Genomic DNA, 22,652 nt, shown 5'->3' with positions numbered 1-22,652 from the left:
AAACTAACCATAAAGTAAAAATATATATATTGTTCCCACCATAAAAAAGTGTTTTAAGGGATGAGGAATATAGGATGACAAAGGAAGCCAGTTATATGAAAATAAAGTGTAAGTTTTTTCCCCATCTAAATTTCCAGACCCTCTGAATTCTATCCATAGACTCCCACGAAATCCCACGTTAAGAATCCCCGAGTGCAGACCAACACGATCAGCGACGTTATGAGGAGAAGAGTCTCTGTGGCCAAAACAGTTTGGAAACGCTGGCGTCCTCACACCTTCTCAAGTGGCACCTGAGGCAGCTATAGCTCTCAGCGCACCTGACCACACATGGCACTTGGGGAGGGGATACATGTCCCAGAGAACCCTCTGGAAATACCATGTTAGATTAGCAGATTCTTGAGGGCGGTGCCCACAGTTTCCTGACCTTTGGGTCCCCAGCACCTGGCCCAGGTAGAGACTCAATAAACACCTGTATTTGTTAAAACAAATAAAATATCCATCTTTTTTTTTTTACTTCTAAAAAAAAAAAAAAAATCGGGGCTTCCCTGGTGGCGCAGTGGTTGAGAATCTGCCTGCCAATGCAGGGGACACGGGTTCGAGCCCTGGTCTGGGAAGATCCCACATGCCGCGGAGCAACTGGGCCGGTGAGCCACAACTACTGAGCCTGCACGTCTGGAGCCTATGCTCCGCAACAAGAGAGGCCGCGACAGTGAGAGGCCCGTGCACCGCGATGAAGCGCGGCCCCCACTCGCCGCAACTAGAGAAAGCCCACGCACAGAAACGAAGACCCAACACAGCCAAAAATAAAAAATAAATAAAATAAATAAAAAATCAATTTCACCTATTTACCATACAACTCAAACTTCCAAGAAATTTACTTAAAATACTTTGTTGCTTTAATACTAAGGATTTATATAATAATTTTAACATGAATCGGGATTGATAACTTTATTATGTACACAGCACACATCGTGGAAGAAATTAACCTGAAAAATTACAGTTGACAGAATCTAATTACAGAAGCCATCATGAATGCAAAGCACCTGCTAATTTTATTTTACAATGCATATTAAACTCCTGCCCCCCAAATACAATGGCTTAATGTTGTAACCTGAAATGTATGCCAATCCAAGGTTTAATTTTGCTTTTAAGATTAAGTAGCACATGTGTAATTTAAAAGTCATTTGAAACAGCAAACAATGTCATTGGGCTTACAATTAATGCACTTTTGACAACTGCAAACAAATTGAATGTGTAAATCTATTCACAACAATCTCTGTATTTAACAGACATGTCACTTTGCATGACTATACAGTTAATTTTCATTCTCCAGTGTGAAAGCTGATTTATGGCGACCTTGACCTCCAACACTGCTCTCAGCATTTTGTTCAGCTATAAAAGTTGGGCTGGACAAAAAACATTATGAAACCAAACGCTATGATTTTCTTTTCTTTTTTCAAATTTTTTTTGCCGCACCACACAGCATGTGGGATCTTAGCTCCCCGACCAGGGATCGAACCCGCGCCCTCTGCATTGGAAGCACGGAGTCTTAACCACTGGACTGCCGGGGAAGTTCCATTATTTTTTTTTCTGATGTGACATCGGTGAAGTCCTTATCTACCTAACACTGTGCTTTCCAAAATGTTATTTCAAAGATAGATAAACACATTTCCAGTATACACCTCCAAGTCTGTACTGAGGGTAGGATGTTTCCTATTCACTCAGCCTTGTAGGTGGATTCAGCATCAGACGAGCACGCTGTCTAACCCAGCACAGCAACTCTGTCACACACCCAGAACAAATGATTCTAAGCGCACAGAGAAAAACCAGGAAAGACGTAAAAAGGGAATGGATTGGCACTGGAAAACTTCCAAAAGGAGGCCGGATAGAATCAATACAAACGGATGGTAACACGTGCATTTAAAAACAGAGAATTGCTGTATCTGCACTAAGTTTTCTACTATTTCCTTCCCGCTCAGAAATTCCAAGCTCTAAGGAAACAAACAGGCTTGTCAATAACAAACACGATTTACTGAAAGGGGGACCAGGCCAGGAAGCCAGCACACGATGACAACTGGATAAACAAAACAAGAGCAACTCAGAGGAACTGGATAAACAAAACAAGAGCAACTCAGAGAATCGTTTCTCTGTTAAATGAAAGGAATTTTAAAGTCTGTTCAGATATTGCATGAGAATGGTTGGAAAATGAGTGAAAAACAGCCAATATCCCAAATAAATCTTCTTTAACGTTTTGCTTTAACTATAAATCTGAAGGCTACCATTAATGCAATTTATGAATCTTGAGAAAAAAGGTAATTCAGGGTTATCGTATCCAGGAAATCAATATTCCCTCTGATAGTTTGTGCAGAGTGCATTAATTTTCCTGGCCAAAAACTGATGGTGCTTTTTGTATTTTATACTGAAATACAATATAAAATATAGAAAAATCCATTTAAATAATAATAGTAATATAATAATCATGATAAATAACACATTAAAATGCACCAGATAAATGGATATCACTATTCACTCTTAAAAGTAAAATTAAATCAGGAAAGTAATTCACTATGTCCCCCCACGGAATCAGAATCACCTGTATTCTGATATAAAGGACCGAACTAACCCACTCACAAATGTTACTTATTGTATTTTCCTTAGCCACATATTTTATTCAAAGATGTGGCCATCTCAGAATCACGGTCTGGAATTGTAGAAAGAGGCTCAAAACAAGCTGCCTGGATTTCCAGGCCCATCGCCTCCAAGCTGTTCTGCTCCTTACAACCCAGCGTGCAGGTCTGGTGACAGGCCCTGCTTAGAAAGCGGACAGACCCAGGTTGGAAGCCCAGCTCTGCCACCTTCTAGGGAAATGGCCCTGAACAACTCATGTCACTTGCCCAAGCCTCAGTTTTGCTAACCATAAGATGGCCTGACATCTTACACATATTCAACTTAAGAAAATTCAGCCACACGAAGTGAATCCACTGTGTCCCCCGGTGCCTTCTCAGAGGGGGGCATCTTGTCACAATGAGTATGATTCCAGTAGCTAAAGGAATGTATCTTTTAATAACACGGCCTCTGAAAATAGGTCAGTACTTCCTTTAGTGTCAACCAATGACACCTACGGGTTCCAACGCTGGAGGCAAAGGTAGCTGAATTAGTCTTACTGACATAGTAACACACGTGCCGCCCTCCTGCAGGTGTGTGACCTGCCCTGGGGCGGAGGCCACTCCAGTAAACCCGCCTGTTCCTGTAACTCCGTGAGGAAAGAGACGAGCTATGCACACGCCAGACACGTGGAGGCCCCTGAATGGCAGCTGTTACTAGTCCCTCTGTCTCTCTCTGTCTCTGTCTCTCTGTGTCTCTCTCTGTCTCTGTCTGTGTCTCTCTCTCATCTCTGTCTCTCTGTCTCTGTCTCTCTAGCTCTCTGTCTCTTTCTGTCTCTGTCCCTCGGTCTCTGTCTCTGTCTCTCTCGTCTCCCTATTGGATCACAACAGCCGCTTCCCGACTGCTTCCCATTCCCCGTCTGCTGGTTCTCCCTGCCCCTGTACTCCCAGGACTACTCTGCACACACGGAACCTGTCACCAGTCCACAAGGAGCAGTGCCCATGTCTCTGTCTTGCTCCCCACGTCCCTGCCGTCCAGGCTCCTGCACTCAGTTAACCAGGAAACGTGAAAGCAGCTCTAGAAAATGGAACCAAATATTCCTGCTGGGATGTGAAAGCTTCCCACAGAAGGAAAAGAAACTAATATTAAAGGTGAATTTTCCAAATCTGACTTCCCAGACAGAACAACTATAAACGCTCGTTTCTTCACTCGTTCACGGCTAAACACGCTCACATTAAAACAGCCTCAGGGGTGAGAACAAAATAAAAACAAGCTCTTTAAAAATTTTAATAGCCTGTACTTCCTTCCAGAAGACAATCAGTTACAGTAGAGGAGAAAATGAAAAAAACAAAAACCTCAGTTTCTTTTTTTTCACACAGCACGAGACATTGCAAACAGTTATCTATAAAGCTGTAACGTTTCCTCACTACGAGCCGAGGAGGAAACCTAAAAGTTGGAAACTCTGCCTTGAGAAAACACAATAAAAAAAAAAAAGAAAACACAATATATAGAGTCTTGACCTTAAACAAAATTGTTAAGAAGTGATTATTTGTTCCCTAAAAGGATTAGCTGCTTTACAAAAGGATTATCTACAGACTTCTAGAAGGTATTAAGCTTAGCCAGTGCATATAAACCACGATTCAAATTAGCATAACTTTTCAGGAATACATTAGTATGTAATACTGGGTTTACTTGGAGACAAAAATAGCCCTTGAGTTCGGTACAAACCAGGCAGCATGAATGCCTGTCTCTGGGGGCTGCCCTTAGCAGCCTCAGCTCTCGTCCTACTTCCTGGCATCCCTCTTACGTGCACTGTCAGTGGTTCAGAGCGCTCCACCCAGGGCAGGATCCTACCTGCGGTCCCACCTCCACTCACCGGCAGCCAAACTCCGGCAGGGAGGTGATGCAGCCTCCAACAATCGATCCTACCCAGGACTGACTCTTGCGGGCGAGTTGTGTATCCAGGGATGCTCTGCAGCTGCTGGTCGAGGCCACAGCTGCGAGGGCACAGTGGCAGCAACGTCCAGCAGACCCAGCAGCCACGGACCACAGGCCACATCCTCATCAAAACCTCCTGTGGCCTGGCCTGGACTGTGGCTCAGGCTGTGAGCCTCTGGGGTTCCTGCCCCTTTTCTGAAACCGGTTCTCCAGTCTTCCATTTGATTCTAAGGACTACTCAGTAACCTTCTGTCCAGTTGCTTTTCTCAATTCTGTGGTGTACAGCTAAAAGCCGTAACTCATACACCCAGGACAATAAACGAAGGAAGGGTCCTCACCAGCACCTACCCTGTGGAAAGGGCTGGTCATCCTTCCCTGCGTAAGTAGGGCTAACCTGAGTGACCAGCAGAATATTGCAGAAGAGACCTTGTGACTTCGGAGGCTAAGATGCTGCAACTTCTGCCTTGCTTTCTCTGGGACCACTCTCTCTGGGGGAAGCCGGCTGCCGGTCATAAGGATGCTCACGTTGTCCTACGGACATGTGTCCACATGGGGAGGCGCTGAGGCCTCCTGCCCACAGGCGACATCAGCTTGGCAGCCATGGAATTGGATCAGCCAAGCCTCAGACGTACCGGCTTCAGAAGGTGAGCTGAGACCAAACTGCCGAAGGCCGCGTGTGCTTCGTCCGCAGGACCACCTCTTCGGTGCCTGGGAATGTGCATTTCAAATGCCTCTGCTTAAAACAGAAATGGTACCGATGGCTGAGGTTTTCTCACTTGGCTCATTCATTAAAGCAGCTACTTTCTAGCGAGCTCGGCTACAGTTGTACTCGATAACTTGTAGATTTAAAAATTATATATTATCAATAGTTTTTAGGAAAGATGAAAGCACTAAGATATGGGGGGTCCGTGCCAATGTTTCCATGTTCTGTAACCAAATGGGACCCTAGTGAACACTTCACCCACGTTGTGCTGGTTAATCTTGCAGTTTTTATTGCTTGGGTCATTAAATACCCCCCTGAACACAGGAAGGGACGCTGGGCAGAGAGGAACATACCGACCGTAGGCCAATGGTGAAATCCTGCTGACAAACATACATCTGCCCAATCACGCACCTTGAAAACATTCCCTCGTCCTTGCTGACGAAGAAGCAGGCCTGTGACCCTATAACTCCACCCCATTTCCAGCTCAAACTCCTTCTCGATAAAAACGCTTCAGAGTTAGTTCTCACGTGCTCCTCTGATTTGCTCAGTTTCTCAGAGACACGGTCCGCCTCACACCGTGGTTAATTGTATTTTTTATGCATTTTGACACAGCATTTAAACCTCCACCCAAATACTCCTTGTACTCGTCATGGATGTTTTCTAGCTTAAGCCTCCTGCAGGGAAACCGTTCCCTGCCAGCCAGGCCAGACAGTGCAGCGATCGCAGGGATTTCATCGGCATCCGCGCTGCTCTTTTAAGGGGCTGAGCTCCCACCTACCAGAAATCAGGCCGCGGGAGATGAGTGCAAGGGAGCGGGCACCCCACCTGAAGGTCAGCTCCAAGCCCGGGTTCATCCAGATCCCGCCAGAGGTAACAAGAAGTAACGTATGTGTGGTCCGGACATTGCATTAAAGAAAGACTGTGACTCCGATGCTAGGGTATCTTGATCGAATTTTTCCCAAAGTAGAAACTCTCCATGGAGCCCTTAAAACGAATCCAAAATGATTTTCGCATCAGGAGCAGCTGGGCAAAGTCATTCTGTTATTCGGTTCTGCCGGGCTTGCAGCACTTAGCCCCGGGCATCTGTGGTTCCTCAGGCCTGAGTCAGGGTCTCTCCTGCAGCCCCTGGGGTGGCCCCTGTTCCCGGAAGCCTGTCCCCCTGGCCTCCTCATGTGATGAGGCCATCGGATCTTTTCATTTTTTGGAGACTGGGCAATAGGAGGGAGGAAACAATGGGCATTTCTTGAACTAGCTTTGCTATTGCTCGTTTCAAAAGAACGGCACGCCGGCCACTCTGAAGGTGAAGTGTCAGCTCTCGGGGCCACCGGTCTGGGCAGGCGTGCAGCAGGCAGGAGAGCTGCCAGAGGCACGAAGCCACTGCCGCTGACATGGCCACTGCCACCCGCGGGGCCGGTGTCTGGGGTCAGGGCCCTCACTCCACAGCGCGAGTGGCCCCACTGTGAGAGGGTGAGCTCAGCGGGGTCTGGGGTTCTGGAAGAAGAAGCCCCAGGGGTGGAGCTGAGACTGGGGAAACACAAGAGAAAGAGTGGGGAAGCGGGGAGCACAAGGGGAGCCTGGTGGGGGACAAGCCCGGCCACAGCCAATGCCGCCCACTTTGGCCTTAGAGTCCGACCTCCTTTGAATGTTAAGGTTAGAAAGAGAGTCGCAGGAATCTGTATTCACTACAAGATAGATGGGCTCTTTAAAGAGAGGCTGGCAACATTTCAGTCCCGGGCGGCAGCCACTCAGCCATCAACACCCACGTGGAAATGGGGCCCCTAACGAACACACACTGCTCCGGATCCACGGGGAAGGGAAGCGGGCACACTTCCTGGCACAGGAGAGCCTCTCAGTCCCACGCGGATGACACCAGGACCTCGGGGCGGCCCCCTCGCCACACACGGTCCCCAGAGCAAGGCTGAACTGGGCGCCACCAGCCTCTTAGGGGAATCCTGGGGGCAGACAGACAGACAGACATGGAAGCCCAGGCGCCAGGTAGAGGATGCGAGGGCAGGACCCGTGGATTCTGTTCAGCACTGGAGCCCCAGCACAGAGTAGGTCTCCCGTTCGTATGTGCTGAACGGATGACTGAATGGACACATGTACACGACTACAAGTCTCCCGGGGCTTCAGGGCCGCGGGCAGCAGCCTCCACCACCACCAGCATGCTGCTGGGAATCCCACCCTCCACCGTTTATTCCGTTCAGGCCTCGGCTTTCCCAAGCTGTCGTCTTATAACAAGCAACGCTTGAAACTGGCCCCCACTGAGTCCCTAACACCTCGGTCATGGGTTAGTCTATCCAAGAGCTCTCATTTAGGACAGAAGCGGCCGGACTGAAAGGGGAGCAGAGCACGAACGAAGGGGATTCGCCGAGGATACGAGTCTCCCTCGGTGCAGGCACTCATGACTGGCCCCCTCCCGACGATGGTTGCATTTCAGTCCTGAGAGCCACGGGTACCAGGTACCATCTCAATCCTGCTGTTGGCCCTGCGAGGAATCGGTGCCTCTTCTCCACCTGCCCAGGCAGCCACGGGGCCGCCTATACCTCCGGGGACACCCTCTGCCCTCTGTCACTGAGGAGAGTCCTGACCTCGTTCCTGGGCCCCTGCAGAAAGCCCCTGACGTCTTCCACCTGGCCACACATCGGGATTCCCTGGGGAGCTCTGTGAAAAATGCAGCTGCCGACCTCACGGCATGCAGGATGCTCTGGGCCCTCCCTGATGCACGGCCCACGGAGGAGACCACTGAGAGCCCCCAGCCCACCCCTCATCAGCCACCTCGCCTTCCTCAGAACCCCCCTTCACCTCCCCCAGCCCAAGATGGAGCCCAAGTCCCTCCTCTGATTCCAAGACCCTTCCCAGGAGGCCGAGGGGTCCTCACATCTGCTCCCTGAGTGGTCCAGCCTCTTCCCCTCCCCTGAAGGCCCCAGCCACCCCACCCCAAGGTGATCTGGAGGGAGCTGCTCCACCCCCGACCCCTGGCAGGACACGGGGCCCAAGCCTGGACAGTCAGAATAGGGTGAGCCCTGGCCACGGTGCAAGCCTTTGGGATGGCAAGTGGCCGAGGCCTGGCTCATCAGAGCCAGGGAGACCCACCTGGGAGCCTACGGCTGCACCTGCTGGAAAGGCTCTCTCCTGGGGGGATGAGAGGCTGCTGGGGAAAGAGCCTGTCCAGGCGAAGGGGAAAGGATGGCGGACCCTGACGGCAACGCTGAGCCACTGGATCCCGCTCTTCCCGAACCTTCGGTTACGTAAGTCAAGGAGGCCTCTTGTGAACCCGAGTGGAATGAACCGTGTCTCCACGTCTGACACCCTCAGATCCCTGACAATACACAGCCCGCCTCTTCCAGTCTGCAGGGTGACATCACACCTTCCTCTGCACTGGGGCCCCAGGGAAGGCCAGGGGAGTCGTGGAGGAAGGGTCAGCCCACACCCAGGTACAGACTCTCCAGCAGACCCTCCCACAGACGGGTCTGGGAGGCTACAGCCACGTCAGTAACGGGAGCTGCTTCTTCTGTCCCGCCACCGGGACCCCCACCAACTAGCACCGGTGATCAGAGGGGAGTGTGGTGACCTCAGGGCAGCTGCACACCCACCAGCTCCCTGGGGATACATACCCTGGCTGGGGGTGGGGAACAGAGTGGACCCTCAACCAGACTCAGAGTGGAGGCAGCAAGGGGCTCCTCCCAGAAGGCAGGCCCCCCTCAGGCTCCAGGGGGGCCAAGGGACTCTCCTCATGGGCGCCTAACCGATGTCTCGTTATCATTGGCAACAGGGGTCGAGCCCCAGGGTACCAGATACCAATCACTCCACACGTTTCAATGCATATAGTCACCATCAATCAAGCCCATTACATCCACACAGCCAAGCAATCCCCGCCCAACATCGCTCAGGCCATCGGCTCGGAAGTCACTCTGGGAAGCACGGCCGCGCTCCCTGCCTGCCGGGTCTGAAAATGGACACAGCACGTGGAACCAGGCTGCTCCAACGGCTCCAAGCTGCCGGTCACGAAAGAACGCATAATCTCTGTAAAGCACTTACAGATCACTGCTGTACTGACACAAAACCAGACAACAAGAAAATCCAGTGCAAAGTAAAAGGACGAGGATTGATGTCCTTGATTTCTGCCTGGCACTGCCTGCCCATTCAGGATGTGCATTTTACTATAAAAAACAATAAATCATTTGCTAAAACAAAAGCATGCCACGTGCAAGAAACACACGTGACTGCCTTCCAAAATACCGCCTGGACGCAGCTGGCCGGGCCGAAACCACACCCAGAGGAACAGGCTGGCGAGAGTCAGGCCAAGCAGACACAGGATGGAGGCCCAGCAGTGAGGCCATAGCTCCTCACCTCCAGACTCTGCTAGAGGCTGGACCGTTCAACTCCTGTCAAAACAGACAGATAAGCTAGGCTTTCGTGTGGGGCCTCCACACGAGGGGCCCCCATTTCCCGAAGCCCCAAAACTGAACAGGGGGTCAGACACAGGAGGGAGGATAAAGGGGTCAGCCCACCAGGGTGGTGAGAACAGGAAAAGGATGCTCGGTTGGACTTGTTCTCAACTTGTCTGTTTTTCTTTTTGCAGACGCCACCCTGCTCTCATCAGTCTCTGGCCCACCATCTCCTTGGGTCCTAACACCATGCCTTCAGTTAAGTTGCAGAGTTCTCATGGATAGATATTTGAAGTTGATGTTGAAATTGTGAAACAATCTGTGACCATTAAGACCACGTTGGGGCTTCGCTGGTGGCGCAGTGCTTGAGAGTCCGCCTGCCAATGCAGGGGACACGGCAGGTTCGAGCCCTGGTCTGGGAAGATCCCACGTGCCGCGAAGCACCTGGGCCCGTGAGCCACAGCTACTGAGCCTGCACGTCCGGAGCCCGTGCTCCGCAACGGGAGAGGCCACAACAGTGAGAGGCCCGCGTACCGCAATGAAGAGTGGCCCCTGTTTGCCGCAACTAGAGAAAGCCCTCGCACAGAAATGAAGACCCAGCACAGCCTAATTAATTAATTAATTAAATTTAAAAAAAAAGACCATGTTGGAAGATTTGGGAATGGATGATGAAGATGATGATCCAGTCCCCTTGCCAAATGTTAAGGCAGCAACATTAAAAAAGGTCATTCAGTGGTGCACCCCCCACAGGGATGGTCCTCCTCTCCTAAGGATGATGAGAACAAAGAAAAGCGAACAGATGACATCCCTGTTTGGGATCAAGAATTCCTGCAAGTTGACCAAGGAACACTTTTTGAGCTTATACTGGCAGCAAACTACTTAGACATCAAAGGTTTGCCTGATGTTACCTGCAAGACTGTTGCCAATATGATCAAGGGAGAAACTCCTGAGGAGATTCGAAAGACATTCAATATCAAAAATGATTTTACTGAAGAAGAGGAAGCCCAGGTACACAGAGAGAACCAGTGGTGTGAGGAGAAGTGAAATTTTGTGTCTGATGCTGTAACACTGTAAGGATTGTTCCAAATACTAGTTGCACTGCTTTGTTTATAATTGTTAATATTAGAAAAACGGTCCACAAATGCAGCGGCAAATCAGTTGTATTTTAGCAGAATGTCGTCCTCACTGCATGTGTAGTTTCAGTACAGATTCCAAACTTATGGCTCAGTTTCTTCTAGTATGATCAAAAGTTATTTTTTCTTTGTTCTGAATAAAACTGAACTGTGGGTTCTCTATATAAAGTGGCATTTTGGGCTTTCCCTCTTTTTGTAAAGTAATTTCTGCCTAGTTTATTGTCCAGTTAACTTCAGTTTAGTGACTTTTAAAAGTTGGCATTGTAAATAAAACAACTTGCAAAAAATTTCCTGAAATAGAATTAACAACATATTATCTTTATTCATGAGTTGGCAACTGGAAAAAGGCTACTTGAGGTAAATGTTATCAGAGTGGGGTTATCAGAATGTCTTCCAGCTTCCTGGAGTCCACTGGTATCGATTAGCCTGTATGTAGCAGGGCTCCCTTAATTAGATCTGAGGACGTGTTTTTGCATTTTTAATCCTCTCAGCTTTGAATATGTTGGCTAGAGGCTCAGTTACTACTCATTTTGTGTTTTGAGAGGAAATAGAATTAGACAGTTTGCTGGCTTTTCAATTAAAAAAGACACTTGACCCATGTGGTGTGTCATCTTTTTATAAACAGTAATACTATGTGGGGAAAACCATAAACACTACTTGTGTGTAAAAAATAATTTAACCTTTAATGTTAAAATGTGTGGCGTAACGCAGAAAGCATCAGTCACGAATGCAAGATACTTTCAATAAAAAGTAAGTTACATCAAAAAAAAAAAAAAAGGATGCTCAGTCCTGGTCAGCACATGGTACCAGGAACAGGCACTGTGACCCCGGCAAGTCTCAGGCTGCTCACCTAGGGCAGGCATTGTCCTCAGACTCTAAACAGGGAGCTCACACAGTTCCCCAAACTTCTCAAAGAGAAAATGTCTAAAGCAAAAAGGTAGACTTGGCTTTGGTATTTATTCATTTATTTTCTTTTCCATTACAGTTTATCCCAGGAGCTATATATATATATATATATATATATATTTTTTTTTTTTTTTAAAGAAGACGTTGGGGGTAGGAGTTTATTAATTAATTAATTTACTTTTGCTGTGTTGGGTCTTCGTTTCTGTGCGAGGGCTTTCTCTAGTTGTGGCAAGCAGGGGCCACTCTTCATCGCGGTGTGCGGGCCTCTCACTATCGTGGCCTCTCTTGTTGCGGAGCACAGGCTCCAGACGCGCAGGCTCAGTAGTTGTGGTGCACGGGTCCAGTTGCTCCGCAGCATGTGGGATCCTCCCAGACCAGGGCTCAAACCCGCGTCCCCCGCATCAGCAGGCAGACTCTCAACCACTGCGCCACCAGGGAAGCCGATATCCCAGGATATTGAATATGGTTCCCTGTGCTATACAGTAGGACCTTGTTGTTTACCCATTCTATATATAATAGTTTGCGTCTGCTAATCCCAAACTCCCAATCCATCCCTCCCACACATCCCCTCACCCTTGGCAACCACAGTCTGTTCTCTATGTCTGTGAGTCTGTTTCTGTTTCGTGGATAAGTTCATTTGTGTCATATTTCAGATGCCACACATAAGTGATATCAGATGATATTTGTCTTTCTCTTTCTGACTTACTTCGCTTAGTATGATAATCTCTAGGTCCATCCATGTAGCTGCAAATGACATTATTTCACAGAATTGGCTTTGGTTTTGGGTAAACTGAAGGACTTATACGGAAAACGTATTTCTAGTTACTTAAAAACAAATGAGGGGCCTTCCCTGGTGGCGCAGTGGTTGAGAGTCCACCTGCCAATGCAGGGGACATGGGTTCGTGCCCCGGTCCGGGAGGATCCCACATGCCGCGGAGCAGCTGGGCCCGTGAGCCATGGCCGCTGAGCCTGCGCGTCCGGAGCCTGTGCTCCGCAACGGGAGAGGCCACAACAGTGAGAGGCCCGCATACCGCAAAAAAAAAAAAATGAGGAAGGTTATTGAGAAAATAACTAGAAATGAGTAAAAGTGTTTTCTTTTTTATTTGATGAAAATCAGTGAGAAGGATGCCTCTTTAGTGTGCAGTGAATTCAGTTTCCTGAGCACAAAACCGTGGTTGCACTGAGCCAGGTCGTATGTCCGTCCTGGGCACTGTTCTGCACACAAAGGTACCTGGACCTGGCTCCATTTGTAAAATGAAGGGAGAAAATGAATTTTTTTTTTTTTTGGCTGCATGGCATGTGGATTTTAGTTCCCCAACCAGGGATCAAACCCGCACCCCCTGCAGTGGAAGCACGAAGTCTTAACCGCTGGACCGCCAGGGAAGTCCTGAGGAAATGAATTTTTAATGCAATGCAATTGCGGGCCTCACCATCATTCCTGACCTCCATGACTTTGAAGGGTGTTTTACAGCCCAGGGAGCCCTCAGGAAAACTCCCCTTCCCCGGCATGGAAGACAGAACTTGAGTTTCCCAGTTGGGCCAGTTCGTGGAAATCTACAGGGAAGGTTCTCACTCCGGCTGGCTAAGAAATCGGCAAAGGCACTCAACCTCTGTCAGAAGCTCCTCCTCAGGGGCAGCCGGCCTTCTTCGCTCTTGTAAGTGTGCGTCTTTCCTCTCTTTCTGCCAGAGGGACAACTGCCAGGATGCTGACCAGCTGGGGCGGGCCAGCTGCATTAAGCATCCCTCACGTTTGGTTTGCGTAAGTGACCATGATTCTCTGAGCCTCTCCCCCAGCTGCTGTGTTCCACTCCTTTAATAAACGTCATTGCTTCAAATCTGGCTTTTCTCCACTTAAAAAGGAAACTTAAAATGTGATGCAGCAAGCTAGACTGAGGTCTGCAAGGCAAGAGTCCTGGGTGCAGGGAGAGAGTGGGGGGACTCCCAGTCTATACCTGTCAGAGGCCAATGGTGGCCACATGCAGGTTCATGAGCCCTTCCTACCACAATTCCTCTGAGTCGGCTTCTCTGATGACAACAGTCACCATTAAATGACCTATTTCATGTTATTTTATGAGGAATACTGTCCAATCCCCCATGTACAATGTACACTGTAACCAAATTCCTCATAAAAAGAAAGATAAACAGTTAGCAGGGTGATGCACAAACACTGTCATCACCAGTTTCAAGATGAAAAACTGTCCTCAAGCCTCGCTGGGCCGACTCTCCGTAGTGGAATCACCTGCCTCTAGTCACCAAATGCCTTGGCTCCCAGCCAAAGGCACCTCCAACTCAGCCTACAATCTGGTCTTATCATCATCCCCTAATCTTGCATCTGGCCCAGGTGCAAAGCAGTCTTCCCAGCCAAAAACATCAGGGCCTTGGTCAGGCAAGACTCGTGAAGCTGTAAAAACAATCTGTAGACACATGCATTTTTCTGCAGGATGAGTCTAGAGTCTTCCTCAGAATCTCAAAGGAGGACATGAGCTTAAACAGGTTAAGAACTGCTGGGCCATCACACAGAACCCAGACTCTTAGAAGTGTCTGGAGAATCCCAAGCTTTTCCGTCTGTCTTGTCCCAGTCTCATCATCCCTGGGCTTTAGCCGCACTCAGATACCCGCTGTTCCTCAGACAGGTCACGCTACTTTTCACCGCTGGGCAAGCACACGGAGGCCCCTCTGTCTGGAATGTTCTAGCCCTGTTGGCTGCCAAGAAAACATCCTTGAAAACGAAGCCTGCTCTATTTGGTGAAGCCCTTCCAGGCCCCCGCTTCAAAAGCCCGTCTTGACAGCTCTGTTCCACCTCTGCATCCACCTTTACATTATATATGCCCTGGAAATGATGGATTTTGCCCGCCTATGGGTGTGGGGCACCCATAGGACAGGCACTGTGACTTTTCTGTAACACCAGCGTTAAGCCCAGTGCAAGTATATCGTAGATACTCAATAAATGCTTAAATCCCCATTTGTCCCTTCTATGCGACCTTACAGACGCTTTTAAATACTACCCACATTTGATGAAAACCAAGAAATATCCTTTGAAAGAATGTCACTGGCTGGCTAAGAATAGGCCTAGCTTGGCCCAATTCTGTGGAAAATTATTAAATTTCTGGCTCTTGCATTTTTATATTATGTTGGGCCAAAATCAGGACTTTGCTCAAAGGAATTTAAATGAGCAGACTGATACCATCTCCAATAGATGACTGAACTTTAGCTGATGTTCGCAACACTGGCGAAAAGTAATTTATTGAATTACCGATGCACTTAATGAGGTGCTGCCAGAAGCTCAGGGGGAGACAGTGCTGAGCCAACTGTATTTGTACCTGAAGGACGGGGTGACTGTTTCAAAGCATTTCGGTGTCCGGGACTTAAATGTTCGGCTGTTTATAAAACTAAGGCCACTTTCAGAGCCAGAAAAACCACCTACTGAAGAAAAGCATTCATTACAAGGAATACCTTTACTAGTAACCAGGCAGGTTTTGAGCTGACTTGAAATAATGTGGCTGCAAAGGAGAGTTTCTTTTGATTAGCCAATGTCATAGTGCAACTAAGGTGGGTTTATTTTTTGCATGTTTAAGAAGCTAAAGTATTTTAATCTCTTTGAAAGAGCATTTATGTGTTTTCTAGTCATTAAAGCAAGTGCCCTAAGGCAACATTTTGTGAGCCCAGACTGAGTCACTGTAAATCCCTGAATGTCACAAAAGGATACAAATACCCTGACTTTTTGTTAACTCATACTGATTCCCTACCCCTGTTCCCCTGGAATTGTTGAGAGAGCTTCTGCTTCTGACATGCAGTGTGTTTGGAAGTGACAGGTCACCCCCTTGCTCTCTGAAATCGTCTCAGGCTATGCCTTGGTCCTTAACTCTTGCCTCCAGGTCCTAGGATCCAGGGCTCCCGTTCTGGAACGAAAAGTTTGGAGGCCTCCTCAGAGGAGAGTCATGAGAAGATAAAAAGCTTAGTATCTCAGGCTCCCCTGGCGGCGCAGTGGTTGAGAGTCCGCCTGCCGATGCAGGGGACGCGGGATCGTGCCCCGGTCTGGGAGGATCCCACATGCCGCGGAGCGGCTGGTCCCGTGAGCCATGGCCGCTGAGCCTGCGCGTCCGGAGCCTGCGCTCCGCAACGACGGGAGAGGCCACAACAGCGAGAGGCCTGCATACCGCAAAAAAAAAAAAAAGCTTAATATCTTGATAGTCTCCCTGTTTTGTAACAAGTGGATTAGTATAAAATGGCTAAGAGCAGGCCAGCCCTGGGAAAAATTGCGACATACGAAAAACTGACCACTGGTGTCCTCAAAGCCCTCAAAGCCCCTCCTGAGCCATATTTCAAACGACCAGAGAAAAGCTTTATCCTGTGACAAGAATCCAGCCAGACTGGTGAGGGAGGGAGGGGAGGCCCCAGGGCTGTGACATCAAATCATGTAAGTGGGTGTCCCCCTTTGAGGGCAGCCTTTTGAACAAGAGAGGAAGAAAGGGAGGCCGGAGCTCCCACGGTTTAATGGGGTACCTGCTGGGACAGGAGCTGGCACTGGCTGGGCTCTGCCCCAGCGGGCTCCCACCCCCGGCACTCGTGCACATTGACAAAGGAGTCAAGGCCAAGTCTGCTCAACTCAGCCGAGCAGACCCACGGAAGCCCCGTCCCTGGGACACAGCCTGAAAACGCCAAGTCCTTTTGGGGTCAGAAACAAAATAACAAGGCTGAATACAAAGGTCACTCAGAATAACACATGGTAACCAAGGAGCTAGGCGACAGGACATTCAAAAATCTTAGTTGAGAAGAAAAATGGAAGTAATTTGCTCCCTAGTACAAAAATCCTTGACTAATGTTCAGCTGGAAACGACCAAATAGATTTAAGGACATTAATAACCAAAAACGCCTGTGTTTACAGAATGGAAATGGAGTGACTTGCTTTGAGGACAAAGCAAGTGTAGCTGAGCAGAAATCAGAGCTCAGATCGTCTCGAGCCTTTGATGCCAGTCCCATCGCCCCCGGACTCCTGGACATGATAGCAGTACCAGTGACCGTCTGGTAAGCAGGAGGCCGTGCTCTCTATACGTGACCTCAATCCATCCACATAACAACCCTGGTTGGGAAGTATCATTGTCCCCATCAGAAAGAGGAGGGATCACACTGGGAGATAGTAAGTCACTTGCCCACAGCCTCCGTGTCAAGAGCCCCAGCCTGACCCCATCCCTCTGCTCCAAAGCCTGTGCTCTGAGTCCGGGGCTGGGCACCTGCCAGTGAAAAGCAAAGCCCGGGGCTTAGATCCACTGCTGGTTCTCAGACAGAGTAAAATCACTGCTGGGGGAGCCCAGCATACAGCCTCCTCCACTGCCCGGGACAGCTCACACTCGGGTCTGTCACTTCCTCCCCTCCCTCCACTGCTCCACTTTCCACTTCTCTTGGAAGCCTGGATGCCCTGTGAGCTCCAGGCACCTGGCGAGCAACCCAGCATCCCTGGAGAGGATGACGCAGCCAGTGCACCTGCCGGGGAGCATGGCTGAACGCTGAACACTCATTCCGGCATGAGCCTTTCTGCCAGATCATATTTAGCGTTGCTGGAACCCAGGCTTGGGGTGCAGACAAGTTTTCCTATCAATTCTTCATTCCCCACCCAATAAACAGAACAGCGAAACACCTGCCCAAAACGCTTCGGGTTTTTAGCACATAACCAAGGATCATTTTTCTCCTTCAAACTCTCCTCTGTCCCCTGCTGGAGTTTATATTTGTTTCAGGGAGAAAGAAAACGTTGTCACCGTTTTGGATCTCTCATCCAATATACTCTTGATTATATCTGAAACCTATTTAAAAACACACATTAAAAAATATATATTTACTTACTTCTTATTTCGCTGGGAATCAATATAAAAGGGTATGTTTGTTTTTCTGAAAGATATTGCTAATTTTTTTTATTTCGTAAGCTTTGACAACTCCTTTGAAGTATCGGCACAGCTGAAAGAAAGATATCAGGCTCACATTTCTGGCTCCGGGCCGGGAGCCGTGTGAGTTCAAAGAGGCTGCGAACCACATCAAAACTCCCCAGGTAGAACACCTGGGGTGGCCCTTGATGGACAAGGTTTGGGGAACAGCAGCCAGACTGAGAGAAGCAAAGAAAGCCAGTCTGGTAATCCCCAGACTAGGGGTCTCCCAGCCTGAATCTGGCAGACGCTCCCCCAGCCCCACAACTGTACACCTGCATATCTGTTGGAGGATTTAGTAAAACTCAAGGAAACCCGTTTTCCTCCGGTGCAGCTGATCTAAAACTCCAGCCATCTAGAGTGTTATCCAGCACTCTGCTTTTGGAGAAAAACCCAAGTGGCACAACAGTGAGACGTTAACTCTCCCAAAAAAGCCTTTCGGTATGTCTGGGGTCAGCATGTAAAACTAACACCCTGCTGAACACACCCATGAGCCTAATCCTACTCTGGGTAGACCCGGTACCCAGCACAGAGAGGATGTGGCCCCTGCGATGAACCGGGAACGGGAGGCCGCCCAGCTGTGGATGCAGCCGGGCGTGCGGTCGGCGGCAGCACCGCCCGGACCAGCGTGGACTGGGTGAAATCGACCAGCACACCGGGGTTAGGAGGGGCTCAGAGATGGCCCGGTGCCACACCTCTCTCTTTGGAGGTAAGAAAAGTGAAGTTCTGAGCGTTTGGGGGGCAGTTTGTTTTCTAGTCTAGAAGCCATTCTCTTGACCCTGGGGCCACGCTGGCTCTAGACACACCGCTTCTCGATGCCGGGTTTGGCTCACTTGCATCCGGCACACAGCCTGGTTTAATGCAGCCCGTGCACCCAGGCTAATGCACATAAAACACTGCACCTCCGCCTACCGGATCATTCGCACATTGAAGAGTCAATGGCGTGTGCTGAAGAATGGATCTGTTCATGGAGCACAGGTTAAAATACTTAATCGCGCAAATTTTACATCATCTCTCAAGTTATCACGCAAAAAAACATCGTTAACTGGCATGTCCCACCGTATTGATTTGATCTAGCGCTGTGGAAGGCACACAAAAGGTATCTATCTACTCATGTGGACTCTGAGTTTGTTCATGTATTCATTCAAACATCACTGTTTCTTACTGCATGCGATACACAGCCTCGGGTATTGGAGGGGACTAATAACCACAGTTTACGGAGTGCCAGCCATGTGCCTCGTTCTTTATATGCATCAACCGTCACTCTCACAACAGTCCTGTGAAGTAGAGATTATCACTCCCATTCTACAGGAGAGAACACTGAGGCATGAATCTTGAATAACTCAGCCAAGGTCATACCAGAACCAGGATTTGAATCCATACCTGAACCCAAAGTCCAGGCTCTCAGAGACATACCTTCCACCCTGAAAACACAAATGACCTGGTAGAGGAGATAAACAAGTCAACTGGAAATCAAAACAGATTCTCATAGCTGCTTCAGGACAGGTAACCTTCCACAGAACTAAAAGGAAGAGAGATCTCTCTTATGGAGAGAGGTTAGGAAGGCTTTGTGGAGACAGGCACTTGTGGGCCTTGAGGTATGAGTAGGAGTCCCGAAGATGGAGATAAAGGGGAAGGAGATTCAGAGTAGGGGGCTGAGCTGGCTCCATCTCTGAGAATCTGGAAAGCATAGCAGTGCCTTCGGGGAGCACACAGCCATTGGTTCACTAGGAGATGGCACGCCAAGAGAAGTGCTGAAGGCCATATTGGAACACGCAGTTTCTTCCTAGTGATAATCAAATATTAAGAAGGCCAGTCTTTATCCTAATGGATATGTTTGTTCTTATTTTGACACAGAACCTCTGTAAGTGTAACTCAAACATTATAAATGAAAAAGACATGTCAAATAAAGGAACGGAGGACGGCATCCATGGGGCTCCTGACTGATCTCCAGCCCGCCTCCTTGGGAGGTCATCTGAGGTCACTCTGGTCCAGGTCAGACAGTCATTTTAGCAAGTATGTCGGGCATCTCCAGAAACACTGTCAATGTGGTCCCTGGACAGACCTCTCTTATCTCTCCAGGATCCAGTTCAATCACATTAGAAAAAAAAAAAAAAAAAAAAAAAGAGTGGTTGCCTATCAACCACGACAGACATGCCCTAAAAAGACACAGACTCCCCACATCCGCAGATGCGCCCCTAAAACGTTTCAATCCGTCCAGTGATGGTTTTCAGAGCCTCCTGTCAGGTACCTGCCTGGCTGGGCACGGAGGACACAGTATGGTCCTCAGGGAAATGACAATCCAGCATGTTCTTCCACAGCAGGGTGGAGGCTGGTGTGATTAGATGGATAAAGAAAACATTAGGAAAGTGTTGGGCTGGGTCAGGGGAGTTCACAAGTTTGATCTGGGACATGTTGAGTTGGGGGCATTTGACATCCCAGAAGAAAGGTAGAGTGGGCACCTGAGCCTGGGAATTGCAGAGGACTGGTCTGGGCTAGGATGTGCCTCTGACCTGGAAGGAGGGAGTTTTGCTAAAAGGGGGATGGCTTGGACTGGGATGACGGCAGCAGAAGGAGAGACAAGTGGACCAACGGGGGCACAATTCAAAGGAGACCCACCTTCACATTCCAGCTTCATTGCTAACCAACCATCAACTGCTGTCAACTCCTCACACATCCACCTTCAATACGCCCCCTCTGCGGACCCCGGACCCCCATCCTACGGCTGCTGCAGCCACTCTCAGGGGTTGATGATTTGCTCACACACACGTCCCTGGACGGGAAGGGGTAAAGCACGAGGACACAGAGCTCCGGGAGGCTTCTGCAGGCTTCCTTGGAGGCACTGTCCCTGGCCATCTCGGTGCCAGGTGTCCCTCCACAGAAGTGAGAAGTGGCCCCCGTGCAGGGATTGTGGACCTGACCACAATGCTTCGCATTCCCTCTGCGCCTCCACAGGGGTCCCGGGAGGCATCACAGTGACAGCAACATGAACTTCCTCAACCACTGCCCACAACTCACTTGGCTGGGGGCGCTAAGTAGGTATGGCTTTAAATCTAAAACCATCTGCATTCATCTGGCCTTCTACAGGGACAAATCTAGCTCTTAAGTCTCGTTGACACATGGAAAGTCTGGGGATTTTGTGGGGAGGGGAGGGGCAGTTGCTGGTTCACAGGCATCACTAACACCAATGAACAAAGACCTCAGCCCCTGAGATCATGGTCAGAGGCAGTGTCACATTGGGGAAGGCCCTGTTTCATGTCACCACCTGGCCCTTTGCTCCCCGAAGGCTTAGAGCCTGTGCTCAGAAAGCCCAGATCTCAGTCCTATTCGCACACAGAGCTCTGCCCCATACCACGAAGGATGAGTGACCATGGCAGTCAGGAGGCAGCCTGGGCCACCGGCACCCACCCTTTCACACCCTCCTTTGGCTGAGAGCTCCGGTTCTGAAAAGGCACGGACCTCCCTTGACCCCCTCCCTGCCACAGTTTATACGGGCATGAGTCTATTTTGCAGAGGCAGGAATTCACTGACCTTTCCAGACACAAAGACCTCCAGCGACCCTGGGTCAAGAGGCACCGGGGGTCAGGAGCTGGCTGGACACGGGCCCAGAGACTTCTGAAACACGTGACCAGCCTTTGCCGGTTTTGATCCAGTTCTGCCACCTCTCACTCTAGAATACAAGCACACACAGAGCCGGATTCCGCTTGCCTTGAGTTTCCTGGGTTGAAACTCTGGTAGAGAGGTCCTCTTCCGCGACAGATCGATATCACAATTCTGCCAGTATAACTGTTTCACCTTTCTAGAAAGGTTTGCCATGCCAGGAAGGAATTTAGGTCAAGTCCAGCACAATCACTCAGGGCTTGGCTACGCCTCTCCATCCTAGGGGTTGTCTGGCCTTTCCCAGATGGTCCCGGGAAGCCCGCGGGCTTGGCGTTGCACTGCCCTCTGGCCCAGGAACTCTGACAGGTCACCCCGCTGACGCTGCGGGCCGGCCTGGGCCAGCGGGGCCTGCCCACTTCCCCCACACTCCCTGCCGCATCTCTGAGTCCCCAGCGGCATCCCACTCCGTTCCCCTCCCTGGGAAGGCAAGGGGCGCCTGGACAGCAGCGCACGCCCCTCCGGAGTTGGTGCAACTCGGAGTCGCTTCCTCCAAAGGCGCCCGTCTCGTCTCGACCCCTGCGTGCGGCAGCCCCCAACACACCCGCTTGGCACCCCCCTCTCGATCTCCCCTGCTTTCACACGCGTCCTCACTGTCGCCGTCCCCCCAGCGCCGTCGCCACCCGCAGACACACACGCTCCTCTGGTCCGTTTACCCAGAGGGAACGCGAGAGCTGCCAACCTGGTCGCCAAGTTGGGCTGGGGGGGTCCGGGGCCCGAGGGCCGGGGTCGCGCGGTCCCTTGACGCTGGCACCGGACGCGCCGCGGGCCGGCAGGGACCGGGCTCGGGTACCCGGCACCCCGGCGCGGCCGCTCCCGCGGCGGCGGCCGAGGCGGCGTCCCCGGCCTGCTCCGGCCGCCCCGGGCGCGCGGCCCCCGGCCCGCACCCCACGCACGCTCACCTCGGGGGGGCCGGTCCGGTCGCGCCGATCCCGCCGCCACGGCGGCTCCGCATCTCCCGGGCGCCCGCCCGCCGCCCTCCGGGGCGCCCCGCCGTCCCCGCCGGGCGCGCAGGAGGGTCGTGGGGACGCGCGGAGGCCGCGGGGTCCGGGCGCCGCCGCCCGCCGCCGAGCAGGAAATTTGTCCGGCCGCTCCCGCTGCTCCTGCGCGCCGCTCGGCTCGGGCTCCGCGGCGGGGGCGGGGGCCCGGCGCCGCGAGGAGCGGGGGCGACGCCTGGTGTCCGGCGCTGGGAGCGCACCCGGCGCCCGCCCCACCTGAGGCCGCGGCTCCGCCCCGCAGGGATGGCCGGCGCCCGGCAGGGACCCGGCCATCCTGGACGTTATAGCCCAGGCTGGTGCCCCACGCGGAGACCCTGGCCGGGGCCCCAGTGCCCGGACCCAGGCATCATGTAGGGGGTCAGGGTGTGACAGCCACTTTTACGAGCGGGAAGGGCCCTACCCAGCCT

At 50.8% G+C, this 22,652-nt stretch overlaps 1 protein-coding gene across 6 annotated transcripts in view; it reads right to left on the bottom strand.

Annotated features, from left to right (window-relative positions):
- PTPRE (protein tyrosine phosphatase receptor type E) overlaps positions 1–22,263 on the bottom strand; it is a 167,088-nt gene extending 144,825 nt beyond the window's left edge. For 2 of the 6 annotated variants that reach the window (XM_049696756.1, XM_049696754.1), the window contains exon 1: positions 22,150–22,260. The gene's annotated coding sequence lies outside the window, so the exon portion shown is untranslated. Of the gene's footprint in view, positions 1–22,149 lie in introns of all 6 variants that reach the window. The other 4 variants (XM_049696753.1, XM_049696755.1, XM_033420735.2 and 1 more) reach the window with 4 other exon arrangements.
- Between the last annotated feature and the right edge of the window lie 389 nt (positions 22,264–22,652).

Source organism: Orcinus orca, chromosome 14 (assembly GCF_937001465.1).
Source record: "Orcinus orca chromosome 14, mOrcOrc1.1, whole genome shotgun sequence".
NCBI lineage: Eukaryota > Metazoa > Chordata > Mammalia > Artiodactyla > Delphinidae > Orcinus > Orcinus orca.
The sequence above is the reverse complement of the archived record's forward strand: the minus strand, read 5'-3'. Positions and strand labels throughout refer to the sequence as shown.